Here is a 22,704-nt window from a genome sequence, read left to right as displayed (position 1 = left end):
CAAAAGACAGCCGAAGGTGAGGGGTTGGATGCCACCCTTGCCAGGAAGGGCAGGAGAGCAGTTGCCTTCTCGCACCATGGCGCGGAATCGCAAATAGTGTACAAAGCTCTCTCCCCTGTCGTTATTCTATGCCCCTGTCCTTTCTTGCTGTCGCTCCCCTCTCCTCACTATCCTCTCCTTTTCTCTTCCATTTCCGCCGGCTCCAGCTCGGGTGCTTGCGGCCGGCAACTCTTTTTTGCTTAACTTTTTTATTTTTTTATTTTTTAAAATAAACCACTACCACCTGAAGACCCGGCTCCCGGCACGGCTCAGTGTGAACGAGAGAGAGAGCCGGATTCCTCTCCCCAAAAGAAGCACCCCTAGTAGCACAGTATGTTACTGCAACGTTGCAACAACATTGCCAATGTTGTACTGTGTTGCGCTAACATTCTTCAACATTAGATAATGTTGCTGCAATGTTACCAAGCAACATACTGATAACGTTGCCCTAAAGTGGTCTTTTCACATTGCAGCAATATTGTCAAATGATGAATAAATGTTGAACCACATACGATGGCATTGCTCTAACATTCATGCTATAGGTTAATTGTCTGCCCTATTGAGCTATTTCTGAAGCCTGAATAGAAAAGCCGGTACCAGATCACTTCTCCTCACCATGACAGTATTAATTAATTTATTTATTGATTAATTTTTACTTCGAGGGCAAGTTTGCATGTGGTGTTGTGTATGCAAATGGTGAGCAGTGCAAGTGTACTTGCACTCTGTGACACTAATGTAGAAAGATATATTTCTATATAAAATATTTTTAAAGAGCTGGAATCACTTTGTTTTTCAATTAAACACGCAGACAAAATTAAAACTGCCGAAGAAATTTAGTTGTGGTTTCACTGACGCCCCGCAGTCTAATGGCCATGGAGATCACCATCACAAATCCAAATCCAAACCACGGCCGCGCCGAGAGCCAATCCTGCGATGCGCGCTCATCGGAGAATGCGCGTGTCAGCGGCAGTCGTGGCAAGATCTTCACGTTTTTTGTTCTTCTAGTACAGTTTTTTTTGTGGTCGCCGTGCCCGCGCTGCTGTGTTTCGTTGTGGTTTCACTGGAATTCAGCTGAAACAACAACGGCTTGCCCAGAGGATGACCTCAATGGTGAGTGATTTCTAGACTTCCATTGTTGTGCTGCGACTTGTGTTGGTTGTCACAAAGCCGGTAGTGTATATATGTTACCCATGCCCTTCGTGATAGTTCGACAAAGTGCTACATTCGTCGTATCATGAAGAGAATGAAGTGTTCGCTAAGCGAAGTGTCCATTCGGCAACGACGCCGAAGAACAGCAGAGGCTGGTCACGACGAACTAGAGAACTGTTTGGCAGTTGTCAGGCTTGATAATGGTCATGGCAGCAGACTGTACGCAACAGGAGCAGAACGGTATCAAGATGCCTTTTGATCGCTTAATGTTATTTTATCCTCTTTATCAGCGCCAGGCGAGGACGCAGTTGAAAGCCGCAGTTCTCACTTGTCGGATTTTAGCACCGCTAGCAGCATCTCTGACATAGAAAGTGTAACGTAAGAGTTGTCGCGGATTTCTGACAATGAGGAGTTGGTGGTTTATGAAGATAGAATGACACTTGAGTCTGGTGCCGCTACTCAATGTCTAGAGCACGACTTGCGCGTGTGGGCAATTAATAGCCTGCTTCTCACCTGCATTCCCTGCTTAAAGTGCTGAAGCCAGAGTTACCCACGGATGCTAGAAAATTACTAAAGACGCAGAGGCATACTGATGTCACCAGCAGTGATGACCGATGGTCATTACCACTACTTTGGAATTTTTCGTTCTCTGGAAGAACATGTTGTGCATGTTCCTTACGTGCACTTTGTACGAGGGCATTACACCAGTTCTCATGCATTATACTGAAAGATAGAATAAATCCAGCGGCATTGTAAGCAAGGAACCAGAATTTATTCTTTCACTCGAAACTGACGCTGCTGCATCATGCCAGTAGTTTAGTCTTTGCCCTCTCATTCCCAATCAGATGTATACTCTTATAACCAACATTTATGGGACTGTGCAGCGATTTGCGCCAAGGGTAAGAAAAGTGAAATATTCATTGGTATTCAATCACCCTTCATCATCATCAGCCGGACTATACCCACTGCAGGGCGACAGCCTCTCCCATATTCCCCAAATTAGCCCTTTCCTGTGCTAGCTGCATCCACTTGACCCCTGCACCCATCATAAGTTTGTGATCTAGCTTATGTAGCCCCGGAAGAATCGGCCGTTAGCAACTTTGCCTTTCAAATTGTGCACAGCAGTGAGGCTGAAAAAGACTCTAGGCTGGGCCTGCCCTCTTCGCTCGGTTTACTTTGTCGGCCACCCGCCATGGCACAATTGAGGGAAGACAAAGGGAGTGATGTGCAACCACCTCCAGCTGGCTACGCCTTCGTCTACAAATGCCCCTGTGGTTTTAAGCAATTGAATGGTCGTCCCCATGGCTGACACCAGTAGGTCCGCTTGTAAGGCAGGATTCAAGCGAGACAGCAGCACTGGCCATTGCTGTGAGGTGCGGGAATGGGAATTTCTGTTTGTAAATTATTTGCTTACTTTCGAGGAATTTTAGGTGGCATGAATAGTCAATGTGTTTTATGTAATGAATGCATTTTTAGCCACTTTCAAAACAATTTGTTGCTCAGGCTGTTAAGATATGCTCGCGGTGCCAGGGAAGGGCATTTTTTTTTCACTATTTTGGTTTGAGCCAAGTGACTGGACATAAGTTCTTTCTTTGCACAGAGCTGTCCAATGTCTGTGTTCCTTGAGGAGTGTAGAAGATTTCTTATTAGACGTGTATGCTTATATTAGGAAATTTTTGGTTCTTTTTTTTGCAGGGATGCAGCTTCGCTTGTGACATCATGAATTAGAAGAAACCATCATCGTGAGCAGCTGGAGGCTACCAGAAGACAAGCATATTTTAGACGTGCTAAATTGTTCTGGCAAATGTTGACAGTACTTTAAATGTGTAGTTTTGCAGTGCAACGGTGCATGACCAAAGAATGGAAGAAGGATACCTGAAGAAAACAGCGCAGCAACAGGGACAAGAGAGAAGATGAGACAGGTGCTGACCAGCAACTGTAGGTTTATTGAAAAGGAACGCATAAAACATACTCTCTTCATAACCACGAGTGCACATGAGCTGCGCGAATAACACTGATAACCTGTCAACTTCAGTCATGGTGGTCAGGATACAATAGTTCACAATCATGAACAAGGACGGACTGCGAACTGACTGCGAACTGTTGAATCTTGACCACCATGACTGAAGTTGATAGCTTATCAGTGTTGTTGGTTGTAAAGTGAGCATATTTTATGTGTTCCTTTTCAATAAACCTTCAGTTGCTAGTCAGCGCCTGTGCCATCTTCTCTCTTGTGCCTGTTGCTGCACTGTTTTCTTCAAGTATGTACCAACTTGCCATTTTGCTGAAGTTGGGAAGAAGGATAAAACACAGCGCTCACTGACAACTGGTTATTTAACGGCGCAGACACTCCTTAAATGCCCTCAGACCAGCCCAGCTGGAAAAAACAAACTTATCACACCTTTATCATAAAGAGTATGAAAGAAACATATCAGCATTATATGATACAATTGAATTATTGCTCGCACATTGTGAACCAGCTTTTTTAATATGATGCATCTCTGTCGCTTCACATGTGGTTTGTGGCCTGCTTCTGCTAAGGATCTTCACACTTGAAAATCTCTGTACAATCACTGCAGTGCTTAACAAGTTTGGAACCTGTCCTCATTCTTTAGATCTCTTGCATGCAAATTGCATTCACGGGCCTCTAGCATTTTGCCTCCATCGAAATACGACCACCGCGGCCAGGATAGAACTCGTGTCTTAACAGGCCAGCAGCCGAGCACCATAACCACTGAACCACCGCGGCGGCTCATGTATCTGTGTGTGTGTGTTCCGTAGGGCTGGAAAACTATGCACTTAAATCACTGATGTTAACCAGCCCAGCTACTAACTCTGCTGTTCATAATACCTCTGCTCCTTGTTTCTGAATGGCCAACTAGGTTGCACTGCTACTTTGTTTATTTGTTGCAATTTTGTGCACAAAATGAATGTCTTATATTTGGGAAATACAAAGTCCAGGTGGTGCATGTTTTCAAGATGTGCTATTGTTGTGTAAATAGTTTACTCAAGTGTTTTGTATCTATAACATGCCAGTTGAGAGGTGTGTGCACGTTTTCATGCTATGGTAATGTGCCTAGTAACTGTTTAAAACATTAGCTGTGTTTCTTGTTCCTGAGTAGCTCACATGTGTACTGTTGTTTTTAGATTTGTTGCAAGTTTCTTTATAAAGTAATTAAATTAATCATATCTCTGAAAATGTAAGCCCATGTGTTGCATTTTTCAAGCTATGCCAATGTGTTTGTGTAAATGTTGAGTGTATTATAAGTCTGCTTCCTTTTTCTAAATTATATTTCTGTCTATTTAAATAAATCAGTCTAATTGTCAGAATAACCATGTCATGGAATCTTGTTGCATCTAAACGATAGGAGCACTGGTAGAGAGATGATGAATGTTACATTTAAGGATTTATTTAGACTAAGTGGTCTGCAAAGTATGGAAAAACAATGTGTTGTGCAGTGCAGTCTTGTATTTGTATTCTATAGCAAGCACCGCATTACTGTGTAGCAAGGAGTAATGCTCAGTTGCTCGTTCTTGTGACCTTAAGCTGCTGTAACCATTCTGGTATGACGATGCCATTGTACACAGTTTAGCCTTTCAAGAGATCACTTTATTGAGCAGCAGCCATTATTGGTCGCTGAAATATTTCAGTAATTTAGAATGCTGTCTGAATATTCCTGAAACATTATGACAGCATTGCAGCAATATTGCAGTAACATTGTCGTGGGAATGTTGCATGTGTGCGAATAAAAAGTTGTATCAACATTAAGAAAATGTTGTCGCAATGTTGCATTAATATTGTCTCCAGAAGTTGCTTTAACATTGACTGAAAGTTGATGTAACATTGGAGCAATATTGTCTCAACGTTGTCTTATGTATGTTGCGTTAACGTGGCAAAAAGAGGACGCTAGCCACGTTAAGGCAATGTTAGAAGCTAACGTTGTGGCCACACTGAGGCAACAAAGCGTGCTACTAGGGACGGCTCACTCAAAACATCCGGCTCACTGTTGCAGATTTAAGTGAGACGGTGAGCCGCTCAAATGAGCCGGCTCACTTCAGTGAGCGGAGCCGTTCTGAGCCGCTCACTGAAGTGAGCCGTTTTGCCAAACTCTACTCTAGGGAGCCAAAGTGGCCCCTGTATTTTCCTTTCCTTACAAAGCCTCTTAGAATAACATATCACATAAGAGAAGTTTATGTGTACCCTCGATCAAAAACGGACGTAAGGGTCCAAAAACAAAAACAAGCCTTTATCGACAAAGTCAGTGCTTTGAGTTTCACCTGCAAGGAAGCAGCTTTGCGAAGATGCCATATTCTCAAACACGCAAAGCGGCGCTACTTTGTTGACAAATTTGTGAGAGCACATATCTTCTTGCGCAAATGTATTATTGTGTAAGTAATAGTCTTATTCAAAGAGAACTTGTGTAGAGATCTTTTAAAACACGCGTGCACAAATACACCTTTAAGTCATTTTCACATGTTTTACAACACCTGTAAGCATGTTTCTGTTCGCTAGCCGCAGCAGCTAAGCGGCCACGGCCAGTGTTGCCCACGCCCGTAATGCTTCCCGCCCGTTCGCACCCGGTGGTGGTGGTGGTGGTCAACGTTACTAGAACAACCTAGTCTAGTAACGTTGGTGGTGGTGGTGAAAACATTTAATCTGAAAGGACAGAGTGTGTGGGAAAGGGCATGCGGCGGGAGTCGGTGTAATGGTGCAAGCGGGCGTTTTTGTGGTTGTGCGCAAGATGGAGGCAGAGGTGATTCGTTCGTTGGTGCTGCAGTCCCTTTCACGGAGGTCCTGACTGCTGTGTACCGTGAGTGGAGTCTGCACGGGGGGCTGAGTGCAGCCGGATCTCCGGAATTAATCTTTTTGAGCGTCACAGAGGATCCTGACAGCTCCGCTAAGACACTTGCGTGGCTCTGTTTCGTGGCCACCTTGGCGGAGATGTCATATATTGCCAGATTGTAACCTAAGGCAATCCCTAAGTAGAGCTGATGCAGGTGAAGACAAATTTCTTTCAATGTAAACATGTAACTGTAGTTTTGTTTGTCCAGTATGCTATATACATTATTGTTTTCTTGATTCTTCCAGCGTACGTGTTTCTGGATATAATATTGGTAATTGCCATAAGTGTGCACTAGTATCCCAGCTGGTGGCATGCAGATCTTTTTATCTGGGTTTTCAGGTTGTTTTTTTTTCTTTACACATCCGGAGGGGTTTCCTTTCTGGCTGTAGAAATTTTAGAGCGGGCTACAGGCACAGTCTCCACACGATTTGTTCCTCAGTAGAGGAAGAATTTATTGCCAGGTGAATGGCGCGCAGTATGAGCTCTTTATTTATTTATTTTTCTTGTCTTTTATAATTTGTAGTGTTTGTGTTAATTGTGCCTGCCTTCAACATGCTTAATTGTATTTAACCCCAACTGTAGCACCTCCTAATGTAATGCCCTCGGGCCTTTAAGGATGAAATAAATGAAATGAAATCAGTTAATTGCCAAGTGTGTCATGTGACAGTCATTGAAACTAGTGCAAGCAGGTCTTTTATGGTGCGTGGTTTCAGTATATAAGCCTAATGCAGAGAGACCATGCAAATATTTTGCAAGGTAACATGTAACAAATATAAAGAGAATTTCTCATGTGGTGGTTCAAAGTGCTAGTTGAGAAGTCATTCTTTTTTTACTTTAATACAAAGACTGTTAAGGCCTATGTTATTTTATATCTTGAAAGAAAACTGTGCAGAAAGAATAAACTCTCCTGTGATTCTCCTCCTGTCCTTAATCAGGTTTTGCAGTTTTCTTTCAAGATGCACCCATCCACCCTAGGCTGTGCAAATGCGTTACTTCCATTTATTTTGTGTGGAAGAATCTTCTCTTCAGTGTATTGGTATGACTTCATAGTGCGGGCATGCAGTTTGTAGATGGCAGGAGGCTAGAAAGTGCTTACTGTGGGAAGGCGTCCTAAATCTGTCTTCCTTTGCTTTGGCACCATTCTACAGTTCTTGATACTGCAGTGCTCTTTGTCAGTGTATGTTGCAGCAGACTGGGCTGTATGAGAGACTGCACATGGCCATTCAGGTGCTCTACATATAGAAGTTTTTTGGTACTGTAAAACACAAAAAGAAGTAGGGGGCACACCCTGTAGCTATACAGATTAGCCCTGATGTAGTGTGCTGCTTGGGATGCAACTCATTGAGGGTCTGTTATACCATATTGTTTTTATCAACCACACACAGCCTCATTGTGGCTGCATTTAATCTGCTTCATTTTTCAAAACTGTTCCAGAAATTTTTTTGCATTTGATCTGAAAAAGATTCTCTGATGATCACATGCATGTGAACACTTTTATTTTGCGTAGTTTTGGTTTATTTCTTCAAAAACTAATTAGTCCCTCTAGTGTACTGAACCCTGCAGGGGAGAAAAACTGAGTATTCAGAATTTCTTACCTCCAAGACTTGATTGGCTGCAGAAACAGTTACAGAGTAACTGATGGTAGCAGTGATCCTTAAGTTTTGTGCCATAACTACCCCCACAAGCTGTGGCACACTAGGTGACAAAAAGCTGTCTCTCCATTTCCTGAAACAATTCAATTTCTACTGTCATGCATTCACACCAACTATTTCTGCTGGAAGCTTCATTGACCATAGTGTCATACATTTAGTGCAGATGTAAGCCTCCACTTTATCAGGACGCTCACATTTCATAACAAATCAGTGTTAGGAAAAACCCATTTTCATCGCTTAATAATAGTAGTTCTAGCTTTTTTGGAGTTCTGGTATTCTTTTTAATTTTCTAAGCAAACTTGTGAGCCCCCTTAGTGGCCGGTACCTGCGTCAGCGGGTCTGAGTCGGCCAGTATAGCCTCCCACCAGTGCAGAGAAGGGACTCGTAGTAGGAGGTCCGCTGATGGCGGCGCCTTTTTGCAGCTCCATAGAATGTGATCATATCCGGCTGTCATGCCGCATTCTTTGCAAGTTGGATTGTATTGCGCTGGGTGCATGAGTGCTAGTTTCTACGGGCTAAAGAAGGCTCGCGTCTGGTGTCAATGCCACATTACCTCCTGCCTTTTGTCGAGCTTCCTGTCCGGTAGCAGATATATCCTCCTTTCCAGTTTAAAATGATTAGTGTCGTCAAAGGATATACTAAAGGCATCTCTCGTGAAATTCGAGGACTCAGCCCAGCTCATTGCTCGGCTGACATAACCTCGAGCTGTACTGTGAGCCAACTCGTTTCTCCTGTTCCCCGAGTGTGCTGCCTCAGTGGTTATGGTGCTCGGCTGCTGACCCGAAAGACACGGGTTCCATCCCAGCAATGGCAGTCAAATTTCGATGGAGGTGAAATCCTAGAGGCCCGTGTACAGTGCATTGTCAGTGCACATTAAGGAACCCCAGGTGGTCGAACTTCCCGAAGCCCTTCAGTATTGTGTCCCTCATAGCCCTAACGAAAGTCGAGGTAGAGCTGGCTTGAGTGACTGCACTACGGTGCAGCTATCTAATCCACTTTCCTTTGTGATCCAGGTGACCTTCCTTGCGTTTGCCAGCCTGGTGCTGCCGACTTTGGCATGCTTGTCAGCCTGGGCATTATCGGTGGGCGCAGTGCCGTTGCGCCGGAAACTGCAGCGGCTTTTGCCACCTGCCGCCCGTCAGCTGCTCGTCCCCGCTGAACGTGCCACCAGAGGAGCTACGCTCACCGGATATCATCGCTGCATCACTGGCCACACAGGAGCTCTGCAGTGTGGTTTAGGTGCTTATAGCAGTCTTGAATTAACAGAAAACATTGGGTAAATCTGCCCATTTGTACTCGCTTTAAAACAAATGCATAGCTTCAACGTTCATTTCAGCAACTTTGCTGATGCCACTGGCACCTGTGAGAAAAGCCATTCTAAGGCTGTACTAGTAAGCATAAGTGAAGGTTATCAGTTTGTATGAGCTGATTGCAGAGTTTTGCTTGCACTGGTTTTCCTTGTGATGTTTTTGTGTTTCTGAAAGGTGGTAGCATTATGTGCACTTCAAATAAAAAAAAACTTGCCCCCATTGCTGATCCTGAAAGTAACTTTACAATTCCAGACTATGTAATGGGCTGTAAGACTATGTTAGATTATCTTTTTTTTTACAGTTCATCGCCTTGTTTGTTGCCCACGAAGAAATAAGCTACTAGATCTTCTATCAACGTTTTCTCTGAGGATGGCTGAAAAATATCTTTGAATCATGAAGGGGCCCATGTTGTCAACCAGACTTGTAGTTGTAGTTTGCAGAACTCATAGTGGCCATTCCCCGCATTTAGCCATTGTGCATTTGTCTATCTGTTTGTCTGAGGACGGCTTTGTGGCAGTCTGCTCACCTGCCAACACTGGAAATGCCTCAGTCCTTGATTAAAATATGGTTCAGTATTTCGTTGTTTCTTTTTGGGTGTTGCCTTTTTGAGAGAAGTGTAAACGAGAAGCTTCATTTGTCCAGGAAGCTGCCCTATCTGCCAGTGACAATGCCCACAATGGGCTTCTTCGATTATCAGTCCCGGACTCACCGCGGACTCACCACGACGCCGGCCCGAAGCTCGTTTTTCTCCGGCAGGGCGCGAAGCTCCGCCCACCAGTCCGCAACCTGCCGGAAGCGCACTCGATTTTCTCCGTCTGGCTCACCGCGGACTGCCGGAGCTGCTGGGACCCACACGAGCCGGCAGCTAGCAGACGAAGCTGCCTGAGAAGCTAGCAGACGAAGCGCATGCGCATTTGGCACATCCGCGCCAATTTACGCGCGCTTTCGCTCCCCTTCTTTTGACGCGGACGGCTGCGCGACTTGGCCTCCGAAACAATTTTGCTCGACGGAGTCGAGACGCGCGCGCACCCGCAGCTTGGCCCGGACGGCATGCCCGTCATAGAAGAAGGATTGCCGGTGTATGTCACGACGGTACGTACTACTTTGCATGCGCCTGCCATAGTACTATAGTTCCAAGTACAATACCGCATTACCAAGTGCCATATACTTCTTGTCGCATTTACTAGCTAAGCATATCACATTTTGCAGGTGGCGTTCGACTGCGGATTGCCCTTCTCGACTCTGCAGGTACAGGCGCAGAAAGCGCCGACTTTCGCGGGCATGAAACAGCCGCCGTAGGCTCGGACAGCGCCGACTTCAGCGGCCAGGAAACAGCCGCCGTAGGCTCGGACAGCGCCTCGGATGAACTTTGGCCGAGACAGAAGACTTTGGTCCTGATCCAGCTCTATAAAGAATTTAAAGAAAACCCGGCAAGGCGTCTAAAGACGAGAAAACAGATGTGGGAGATGCTGGCGGCCAGGTTGAACGACGTTTTCGGAGGCAACCTAGCACCTAGCCAAGTTGAAAACAAGTGGCGTACGCTTGAGAGAGCATACAAGCGAGTGCGAGAGCACAACTCTCGCTCTGGCAATGACCGTCGGACATGCGAGTTTGAAGAGTGAGTGTATACTGTTATATGATTCTCATCCCAGTTGACATATAAAGACCTGACAAACTGACACGCATGCTAACATATGTCGGTGGGTTCATTATTTGTTATGCCCAGGGAGTTGAGTGAGCTGCTGGACAAGAGCCACGCCGTGAACCCGCCGTGTTTGCTGGGGCCCGGGGTTGCGCGGACCCAAGACACTGAGTAAGTTTATGGCCTCTTAATTTACTCCCGCGCCACTGGTTTTATTTAAAGTTATATATTTGTGGAAGCAGCAGAAAGAAACTGCGGAGAAACCATGCTGGGATTGTTTTTTTGTTTTTTTTTCTGCCGAATGTTCCGTAAGCCGACAATTTTTTCTTTTCGCAGTGTTAATTTCTGGCACTGTTTTTTGGCAGATTTTGCTTGCGTGTTTTCTTTGTAATGCGCATGAATTAATTCGAGAACTTAGGTCACATAGCGGCACTCGTTTGCAACTTGAATATTTTCTCGTGCTCGTTTGGTTTCACCTGGCTTTGACATAAACATTAAGTATAGCCTACGTCAGGCATAGAAAAACTGTGATGTGATCTGTTTTAATTCAGTATAATGGTAACGCCAGCCTAGCCTCAAGAGCCAGAGTGATAACCTAGGCAGAATCAACGATTATCGCATGGTGCCGCTTCAAGGCATGAAATTAAAAAATGGAACTGAATTGGGAAGGAATCGTTGTATTATACCAACCCAGAATGTTTACATCACAGCCTGGTAAAACGTACCGAAACAACATGGGAAAAAAAATTGATTTGGATCTCGTAAGCGAACATCATGTGGAAACGAAGAAAGCACGAACCAAATTTAAGTTGTCAGTGCTGTGTTAATGAAGTACTAAGGGTTTTAAATGAAGCTGTAAAACATTTATACAGGTAGATCATGAGAAATGCCAGTTTTGTTCAAGATCTTTCAGTTAACGCCAGCTTTACTCAAGTGATCCTTTTTCATTGCCACTGTGTATTTACAGCCCATAATGTCTGCAACCCACTACCGTCAGCGTTCAGCAGAGTCCAACCGTAGGAGACCAAAGCACCGGTGGCAGGGAAGTACCTGACAACTCATTCCAAGAGCCACTGCGCACTGAAACAACCACTGCAAAGAGGGCACGTCTGGACTCAACACGTGCTGTGGTACAGGGCTTCTTAAGCCACCTTCGTGAAGCTGAGCTGAACCGTCAAAAAAGGCATGAGGACCGCATGGCTGCTCGCAGGCAGGCCCATGTTGAGCGACTTGCTGCTCTCGAAAAATTTGCTGCAAGATTCGAGTGTCGGCACTCCACAGCAAATGTTGAGCCTGTTGAGTAGCTTATAATTACTTACAGCATCATGAGGTGAACAGCGCAATCTGAGACACACACAGAGGACAAAGAATGCGAATGAACAGAGCGCTGTGTTCGTTCTCATTCTTCGTCCTCTGGACAAGTGTTTAAGATTGCTCTGCTCACCTCATGCTGCTTCGTCAGCAGCTAGCCCGCAAAGATGTCTATTGCTTACAGTAATCCCATTCACAACATCTTCACATCATTTCTGTGCATTTGTTTGGTGTTTAGTTTTTCATAATGAAGCAACTTTGTAAGCAATTTTGTATCTTTTGCATTCCTGTCCGTGCTTTTTGCTAATTTCCTTTTTACTGAAACATCCTTGGATTGTTGTTTCCAGCATTTGCTGTCATTTATATTGTATGACCACCGTGCTAAGATCTCGCAGAAGATTGTAGAAACAATAAATTAAATTATTTTTTCCATACATTAAGAATTGCAATATTTAACTTTTAGTTCCATACTTTTCATGTTTTTCCAGGGGCATAAGTACATGTTACCTTGCTAGCTTTTATTGAATGCCTAATTTTATTCACTGTACTCTAACATTACTTCTCCCATGTTGATCTTTTAAACGGTTCTGTGTTCAGTTAAAAGCATTCTATAACTTGTTCCTGAATAATATATGTTGTGTATTTTTATTTATTGTTCCGGTTAACAGATGTTAGTGGAAACTTTTTTATTTACATTGATTTGTTTGCAATCAAGTTACATTGCAATGTGACTTCAAACAGTATTATTTACATTTTCAATAAAAATATCACACAATAGTTTTGGCTCAGTCTTGAGTACATATCTGAAAATGTCACCTGGCACAGTTCATGCAGATTTTGCTCAACAAATTGGCAAGCCCTGGTTCTTGGTTTCACCACTTCATAGATTTTGTGCTATGCTGTCCCGTAAAGCAACAGCAAAAGAAGGTGCTTCATGTGTTTCAAGGGTGGTTTCATCGTCGGCCTCTATGTCAGTGGTATCTGGCAAATCCTCCAGTGTGTCAGCACGGCGCCTTGCCATATTCTGGAGCACACATGCTGCCATGACGACATATGCAGCCTTGGATACATCCCACACGTCAATGTAATTCAAGCGCTGAAATCTTGCTTTGACGAGGCCAAAGGTGCCTTCAATGACGACTCGTTGCCTAGTATGGGCACTGTTGAAAGCAGCCATCCATGGTTTCCAAGCTCCTGTCTGGCGATATGGAGGCAGAAGCCATGGCAAGAGCGGGTAAGCTGCGTCTCCTAGCAGGTAGCCGCCTGGAAATGCAGCAAATGGTTACCATGACTATAAAGTACTCTCCACTACTGTATATGTCATACATCACAACTGCATATGTTCACTCATAGAGAATCAGTAGAAAGGTATGTGTTTTTTTTTCTTTGTAGATTCGTGTTGATAAAGGAAACTATATTACTACAGGTTTTCGTCTCAGTCCTGATGATCCACAAAGTTTCTCAGCCATGTAGCATACATGTTCCTGTGCTGATCAATTTTTTATGTTTTCCATTTCTGTGCCCTTAGTTCAGAAGCTTCCAACTGTGATGCCACAAACTAACGCTGACACCTGTTCCACACCTGCTCCCCGCCACCTCAAAAAAAATTTGAGCCTTGTGGAAGGTCTTTGTAGGCACTCTGACCAAAGAGTGAGATTTGTTTTGCAGGTATTGATGTTTTAATATTATTTGAATCTGTACTTTGACACACAGCTTGTGACGGAGAGAGGGGTCACGAAACAATATCAACTCAGCATTAGAAAGAACACCCCCGAGACTCATTTTGAAGAGCAGGAACTGAGATACACGAAAGTGACAAACAGCATAAAGCCCTTTTTCGCACTCGGCTCAATTATGCGCGGCAAACCCCCCCCCCCCCCCCCCAACCCCCGCTTTTTTTTCTTTTTTCTATTTATTTTCATAATGCCTCTACAGAGCGCCCTTAAGTTTTCAGGTTACAAAGTGCGAACTTACCTTCGCATTTTGAAGCTGCCTCTTCGAACAGGAAGCTGTGCCGTAGGACTCGGGCGTCATGAACGCTCCCAGGGAATCCGATGAACACGTCTGTGAACATCATGTCCGCATCGCACACGCCTTGCAGTAATATTGAGTGAAATTTCTTGCGATTATAATAGCTCTCCTCCGATTCCGACGGCCTCGAAATACGGACATGGCACCCATCAATGGCACCAATGACGTCTGGCAGGCCAACAGGCTCTCTGTGGCGAGTGTACAGAGCACGAAATGCCCGCTTGTTGAGAGCCTGCTCTTCACGATCCGGCCAGCGGATCTCCCTTCCACCTACAGACCATAGAAAGTCCAGGACTCTGTTTATGGCGACGTGGGCGGTTGATTCGCTGACATCAAATTTGTCGGCGATCTGATAGAGCGCACATTGGGTCCCGATGTAAGTGAGAGCGATCAGGACAGTTTTCTCGGCTGCGATTTTTGGCCTCCCTCTTAGGCCTTCGGGGTAGAAAGAGGAGTGCTGGAACTCGTCCACTAGAGTCGCCGCGGTTGATCGTGATAGTCGAAAAAGCTTCCTGAACTCGAAGTCCAAGTAGCGCGGCGCAACCTCTTCCACATACAACTTCACCCTGTGTCGGTCCTTGCGTTCCAACTGCGAAAGCAGAAGGCACATTACAAATGTGTCTCCAAAATCGTCGTCATCGGATTCCTCAGAGTCGGAGCTATCAGACTCCAACATGTGGTCTGCTACAAAAAGCGCGCCAAATTTCTCGAGCGGCATCGCTCCCCTCTTCCCTCTGCGCTGACTGCCCGCGGGCTGCCAGCCAGCACCGCTCGCACGTGATCATGACGTAGCTTCCTGCCTGACAGGAAACCGCGAACTGCCCGAGGACTATCAGAGCTCGGTAAATCGAAGAAGCCCAATGTATCCATCCTTCCTGTTGCCACCCCTAATTGCATGCAGATATGACCACTGTTTCTTCGCAACTTCTATAGCCGCAGACAGTGCTTCTGTCAAAGAAGCACATCTAACTAAAGTTCACTTTGCTGATCCACTCACTGCCTTGAATGGGGCCTTTGTTCACGTTGCAAGCTTCACATATGGCCTGTCTTGCTGTGGAAAAATGATGAAAGCAGCATACATGTGGAGTTTAACACTCCAAAGCAGTACAAATGAATTCTATGGTGCTCTTCCTATTGGACCACGAAAAGCTGTCGAGCATCCAACGGATGCCTGGCAACGAATGTCTGAACATCCGCTGGACATCTGTAGAGGTCCGTAAATGTCCAACAGATGTACATCGGTTGCCGATGGATGTCCGGCGCAAACAAAATGGTAGTCCAGTGAGAGTCCCATGGACGCCAAAATCGGATATTCAGACGTCTGGCAACTGATGTTCCTTTTTTGAACAGCCACAAGACGTCCCGTGGAAAATTGTCGTTTGAGCAAGGGACATTCAGAGGACATCAAAACCCGGTCGTCGCATGCAGGACGTTCGAACACTACCCCCCGGACCAAACTTTCTGACTGGCAGATGTCTACAGGACATTTCTTTTTGATCAAAAGAGGGATATTGATGCAGTCTGTAGTGTTTCAGCAATACTTACTGTATTGGCTTACTGTATTGTTTCCGCATGGCAGATGTGGAAACATGGCATGTTTCCGCATCTGCTGTCTGCTGGAAGAGTGCCAGTGGCATTCAACAATGCACAAACTGACAGCTGGTGGGATGCGAGTCATTGAGTTTACACACTCAGAAATGAGCTTTCTTGACCAAGGGGCCAACAGTTAGTATTGCTGAAACATTACAGACTGCATCAATACGCCTCTTTTGATAAAAAAATGTCCTGAACGTGTCACTGACACACAACAAACCATGGCACTCTGGAAAATTGTCTCGATCTGAGCATAAAAAACTGGCTTCCTTGTACAGCAGGAGTTAAACATGCAGTAACTGTAGTGAGGAAGCCGTTCTTGTCCTTCTGCGGTATAGCAGCTTTCATGCACACTGGCATCAACATATACTAAGCAAAAATTGACAGTTCATTTCATACTACAAATTTGTTTTCTTACACATGACTGCACACTGTATCAAGTTGAAAAGTAGCAACATAAAAAAATGCATTGAGAAATGCCAAATGATGGGTGCATAAATGCGTGCATGCTTTACTATTACACAGTTTTTAGTGAAACGAGTATTGAAAATTGCACTTTATTTCGAAGTATCCCAGCAAAGAACACTGCAACTGCAGTCCCAGTTAAACAATAAAGATATTGCCACTAATGACCAGTAAACTACCATTTAGGAAAAGGCACAAAGTATTTCACAATTCAAACATGAAGACATGATGGCCATGCGAATACTTGCAAGGCACAGTACATAAGAAACGTACGTTCATAAGAATGCAAAACTGGCACCAAAAAAATACAAGAGCATGGCTTCCAGGCTTGCTGAAAACAAAAATTGCACTCTGACTAGTGGAACCAAGACAAGATTAGGTGAACTGCTTACATAGTACCCATAATATATGATCCACAAAAAGTAAAAATAGGACATCGTTTAAAACAAATGACTAGTATCATCGATCAAGTGTACAATAAAGGCTTTGATATTGAAGGAACACAAGACTAAAAGTTAATAAACTAGATGCACCTGCAACAAGTTTACTGGTAAGCAACAAGCAGTAAAACTAAAACAAACTTGAATATGCATTAAAAACTAGAATAACAAATATGACTAGTATTTCGTTAATTACAGAAATGCCACAGCTGGTTGAGCGGCTATGAAAAGTTGACTGGTTGTGTTCAACACCTAGCACAAACCATGCAGTACATTTATACTTGGATGTTATTTGGTAATGTCTTGCAAACAGTGCCAAAAATCAAATGCACTTTAGAAATAAAATACCAAAATAACAGACAATATCACTGCAGAATTATGGTACAGCCGTTCAAAGATGGCCATTACAACTTCAAAAGAAAAAAAAATCTCCCCGATAATCTCAAACAATGTATCAAGAAACACATGAAACATGACTTGAAAGATCTTACAGCAAAGCTTGATGTACATGAACCATAAGCGAACGGCCGAGTACTATGTGGATAACCATTTCAACATAAAAAAAATCAGTCCCCTAAAACTTGAGAAAGAAAAAAGGTGCATCAAACAGTGTGTGTGAAATTTAACCAGCAAAGTGCACAAAAGCAAAATCACCAAGCTTTCATTTGTTTTTACCACTGATGACAGTGCCTGATGCATGAAAAATGATGAAAGGGTGGCATTCTCTGAGAGTTCTGTGCACTGCGGTGTCAGCGGTAGATGGTAGAAGTCATGTGCGCTCAAAAAAAAAAAAACCATGAGCCTCTTGCTGCTCTGTCATATGTTCCAAGCGCACTTATCTTGTGGTGGCTCTGAGTAGCATGAGATGACAAAGCAGTGAATGAGTCACTGCCTGTGACTGCAAGCGACTGGCAGCAGTTTTGCATACAAACCATAGATGCCTCAGCTCACAAGAAGACACTCCAAGTGGAAGACAGCACTCTAGAGAATCATCTGAGGCACCCTTAGGCACCTCCAGCTTTGCCATTTATGATGCCCTGCACATCATCCCTACCAATAATTAGAACCTGAATATTTGGCATCTGTACCTCTCTAGTTTGACACTAAAAAATGGCAAAAATATAGGGTTGTCTGAAGCATCAACAAGAAACACAGGTGAATAACAAAGCACATCAGTTCGTGTGGTGTGCAGACACAATACTGTTAAACATGAAGGTTTATGTGCAGCTCCTGTGAAAGATCCAGAGACTTCAGTGGCTGACTGTTGTGACATTTCATTGCCCTTGCCCAAAGGTGGCACTGGCTGCTATGGGTTACAATGGGACTGCTATGGCTCACATTTCAGTTGCCATCTGCAAAACAAAATAAGTGAATAATATTCTGTTAATGCACAGTTAACATAAGAAGTGTACTTTTAGGAAAGAAAAAGTACCAGAAAAAGAATGCAACAAAGAAACAACATGCCGTGTGCAATCTGCCTGCTATGATGAAGTAACATTCAGCTCTACTGACAGCTCCCACTTTTCAGCGCACATGCTTCTCTCCTTGCTTGTAAAGGAGTAAAAGAATTGAGTGCAGCACAGTTGCTTTTGTACGGAGCCAACTGACATTTGCGCATTCGCATGCAGAATCGCTTCCACGCATGCGTAAGCGATTCATTGTAGCAGAAGGAGGATCATGCTGTGCTAAAACTGTATTTCAAAATCTCATCCTGTGGGTAGAATAAAATAATCCGGCAACAACCGAACATAATGCAGTGGCGGCACGAAGCGCGCCGCCGCTGCATTCAGGCCGGTCACATTCTCGGAAGCCTTGATTCCAGTGTCATATTCACATGAAGTCTCGTGTGTTGTTCATGCTCAACATGACGCCGCGTGCGAGGCAAAGAAGTTACGATGCAAAACTCAAGTTCCGTGCCGTTGAATATGCGCTGGAAAGCAGGAACCAGGCAGCAGGGAGACAGTTGAACTTGAGTGAAGAAACTATCCATTGGCGCAAGCCCGCAAGAATGCTCCGGTCGATGGAGCCAACAAAAAGGCAGGCCTCAGGAATAATTAAGGCACGCGTGTCAGAGCTCGGAAATCATCTGCACACGGCAGCTGCTGCATGTGTGTATTTTCACCCTAGTCACTGATGAAGCGATCCTGAGCACATTATCATCAAGCTTACCAATTTTGTTGACACCACATTCCGCGGGATCACGGAGGATGCACTCCACCACCATGCCCTGCAACTCGGCAGCATCGCATTCTTTTCGGTGCGGACGTCATGAGTTTCAGTCGGCAGGCGGGAAGAATTTTAGATACAGTTTTCTCGGCGATAAATGTATCTTTTCCTCCTGGACACAGTGCACAGCCAGAAAGAGCCACGAAATCAATTTTCACTGAGAAGAATAATTGGCTGCTGCCCTCAGTGTACCTTTAGGTTGGCTTTCCTACGTTGGACTTATCTCACTCTGCAGCCTATGCTACATTGAAAATCACATGCAGCAGCTGTCAGCCGACAACTGCATAGTTCTTGGAACGTGAACAGTCGTAGCAGCAGAAACTTTTATCAGGCCATAAGGCAACATCACGAGTCTCATGTACCTCTGGGCACTTCAAATGCACCATTCATGTACCACGGCATTAATTTAAAGTCTTTGTGATTACAATAACGCACTACGAGCTTCCAAGATTGTCCGATTCCCACCTCACGGCCCGCCACTATGCCCAGAGGCAGGCAGTAACCGCAGTGTTTCTCATCACGATTCACTGCAATGAATGAGTTGCTGCATACACATTTGGCCAGGAACCGAAGTGTCCATATTACCATCAATGAGGCACGACTGTACATACGAGCCAGTAAGAATGCTATATTATGAGACTATGCATGGGAGGGGGATTGTAAATTTTGAAGACTCGCACTTTTCCCTGGAAGAGAATAAAAGGAATCAAGTATTAGGAATGTGCCAAGGCATCATTCATGCCCATGCATACCCACAGAGCTATTCTTGAAGAATGCTCAAGCAATCTATATATATATATATATATATATATATATATATATATATATATATATATATATATATATATCTACACACACACAACTGTAAGCACACTTTTTCCAGCAACTTTATAAGCTTCAAAGCTTTTAACAGAAACTGCCACTGTAGAACTGTAGTGGAGCAATGCACAAGGATAGCTTCCTTCTTTTTTGATCTCAAAAGTGGAGGCTGACATCTTAAAGTATAAGCAGGCTGTAATGAAAAGTGGGGCTGGGTTTGATCAGTGAACCAAATTATGGCTGCTAGTGATTATGATTTGCTCAGAACACACACCTTCAGATGGGCAGGCAGAAGACGCTGACTTCTTCCATCTTTGACTTCCGGAAAGCCTTCCAGGCGCGTGTCTCGGCAATGATTTTATTGAATCCTCGACGTTGGCCATACTGCCTTGTGGAAACTCTCCTGCAGCAGCTAAAAATAAAAAGTACAAGCTGTTAAAATTTTGTCTTTAAACTGTGTGATATTATTTCACCACACACTAGAGCACTGCTAGTGAGAAATTACAATATTAGCAAAAAAGAACTCTTTTTAAGAGAGAATACACATATTATAATAAAGTTTAGAATATACAGTTGGCGGATCTTAAACATTAATGCTATAAGAATTTGTTATCAAAGTAACTCAAACAACTAAACCCTCACATAACAGCACAAGATACCTCCAATACAACTGCCCTCACACAGCTAAGTTTGACACCATACAATCAATATAATTAAGCCCTTTGTTTTAGGAGTAAAACCCTAGTTTAACAAATTCTTGCCCTGTTAGCACATTTCCGGAAAGTCAGGTTAAAGCCCACTTCTACTCAAAAACACGCCTTGAAATGGAGGTAGTTTTCCGGTGCACAAAGCTAAAGACCTGCATGAAAATTAGCAGATATCTTGCGCTCAACTCAGAGTAGAGATTTTCAGTTCGCCGACGATTTTAAACCTATTTAGCGCTTGCTTTTCATGATGCGACTTAAACTGAGGATAAGTTCTGAAACTATGCTTCCAAAGCGAGAGGCCAATACAGTGGTGTTTAACATGACTTACTCGAATGATTGTATCGAGCTTTACCTCAGTCAATGACACACTGCTCGAAGACTCTTCATCGAAGACTGCTTCCAAAATGGCCACTATGATTTTGAATGAGTGTTTTCAGAAGACTGTAATGCATGCAGGAAATAATTGTAATAAACGAGATAAAATGCAAAATACTGATTTGATAAACATTTTTTCGGTGTGACATGCCAGTCATATTGTTTATGAAATAACGATAAAACGAAACCATTTTATATCACAAAAAAAACGAGCGCTTGTAGCAATTTGCCATTAAATAAAAAAATGACCTATAGAGAAGAAGTAGAAAATGTTTTGCTGAATAACCCGATTTGAACTTTAAAGATATAGTCCGATTTTTACCCCCTGAATTTCAACAGCTGACAAAAGAAGGAAGGAGACCAGGATTACAAAAGAAATCAACCATCTGCAGAATAAACTTAAATTTTCTCAATTACTCAAAATCTTAAGCATACAACACGAAACTTCTAAAAAATTCACCTGGATCACCTGGCCCCCTTGTTAGTGAGTGGACCCTGCCACCGGAGTCATTACTTAAGATCAGCTCAGCCATGTGATCAGTGTGATGGTTTAGACGTAACCACAAGCTTTAGGCTAGCGGGTAGTTCTTGAGTGCTAATGCTATGTATTAGTGAACTGCTTCGTAAGCATCAGGACCGAGTTTAGGCAATGATGTGAATGAATGAATCAGGTCATGGGCACAGGTGGTCAGCATGGTGAATTGAACCAGTATACTGTGGCCGCCAATAGTAACGCGCGCGGTACACGTACCGTCGACAACAGGCGTGCCACCATCTGCGACACGCACACGGGACATTGCAGGCGTGAGGACTTTGCGTAGGCGACGGCGCGGAGGGCAGCACTCATCACTGATATTTGAGCACCGGTGTCAATCAGGGCGCGCACAGGAACACGGTCGATAAAGACGTCCAGGAGATTTGGTCGAGAGGCCGAGAGCGGATTTGTGGTCTGGGTCGTTGATGCTGCGTCACCTCCGGGAGCTGCATCATTTAGTTTTCCAAATGGGAGCGGCTGGTTGAAGGCGACTGTGGGGAGCGAGAGCGGCGGCCCTGCGGCGACGGCGAGCGGGAGAATCGGCGTGGAGGGGGAACGGCGGCTTCAGATGGTTCGGACGGGGCTCGGGGCGAGAAGGTGCGGGTCGAGGTAGAACTGTAGAAGGAGGGGCAGACGTTGCGGGCTGGTGAAGACCATGGACTGCGGCAATGTCGGGCGTTGTGGCCAATGCGAGAACACCGGAAGCAGATGGGGCGGTCGTCTGCCGTACGCCACTCATTTGGATTGCGATAACGCTGCGGAGAATAATAGGTGCGACGATAAACAGAGATAGGTGGCTGGGGGGTGTCCGGGCTTCTGATGGTGCACACAGCCGGAGGAAGGTTCAGGTTAGCGAGTTCCTGACGCACGACGGCCTGAATCAGCGACACGGTGGGTAGAGAGTTATCAGGTGCGGTCGGACGAGGCAGAACAGGCGCAAGGGCTTCCAGTTCGCGGCGAACGATGCGGGTCACAGTGCCGGCAACGGGGTCATCATCGGAAGAGGCGCGGGACGGTAATCGGTGTTCCTCACAGGAAGAAGTAGCGGCAGTATTAGGGAGCCGAGAGAACTGCTGTGGAATTCGGCGGCTTTTAACCTGTTCGAAATGACGGCATTCTTTTATGATTGCGTCCACGGTGGTGCAGTCTTTGCAAACCAGTAAGTTAAAAGCATCATCCGCAATCCCTTTCAGAATCTGGCTCACTGTCGTACTCGGTCATGGCGGCGTCGACCTTGTGGCAAAGCGCCAAGACATCTTGGATATATGCCACATAGCTTTCGGTTGACGACTGGGCGCGCGACGCGAGCTGCTTCTTCGCGGAGAGCTTCCGGTCATCGGGTCTGTCAAACAAAGTACGGAGCTTTCATTTAAAAATGTCCCAGCTCGTCAGTTCTTCTTCGTGGGTTTCGTACCAGACCCGGGCCGTGCCACTAAGATAGAAGATCGCATTCGCTAGCATCACGGTGGGATCCCACCGGTTATAGGTGCTCACTCGCTCATATAGGCTGAGCCAGTCGTCGACATCGGTGCCGTCGTTCCCAGAAAAGGTACCAGGGTCACGGGG

The 22,704-nt window shown here is 44.7% G+C and overlaps 1 long non-coding RNA gene and 1 pseudogene across 2 annotated transcripts; one reads left to right on the top strand and one right to left on the bottom strand.

The window, feature by feature from the left end:
- Window positions 1-5,894: 5,894 nt before the first annotated feature.
- LOC149326194 (uncharacterized) lies at window positions 5,895-11,940 on the top strand (annotated as a pseudogene).
- A 5,728-nt stretch (window positions 11,941-17,668) lies between these two features.
- LOC149326193 (uncharacterized) lies at window positions 17,669-22,324 on the bottom strand. Of its 2 annotated transcripts, none has more exons than XR_016286599.1 (3): window positions 21,355-22,324; window positions 19,796-19,933; window positions 17,669-17,828 (listed from the first exon to the last, which is right to left on the bottom strand). It is a non-coding gene; the product is annotated as an uncharacterized LOC149326193 (long non-coding RNA). The 2 variants fall into 2 exon arrangements; XR_016286598.1 differs by lacking the exon at window positions 17,669-17,828 and adding an exon at window positions 19,320-19,388.
- Between the last annotated feature and the right edge of the window lie 380 nt (window positions 22,325-22,704).

This window comes from Amblyomma mixtum, chromosome 10 (genome assembly GCF_055824585.1).
Source record: "Amblyomma mixtum isolate Tamu chromosome 10, ASM5582458v1, whole genome shotgun sequence".
NCBI classification, from domain to species: domain Eukaryota; kingdom Metazoa; phylum Arthropoda; class Arachnida; order Ixodida; family Ixodidae; genus Amblyomma; species Amblyomma mixtum.
This window is presented reverse-complemented; position numbering and strand designations above follow the sequence as displayed.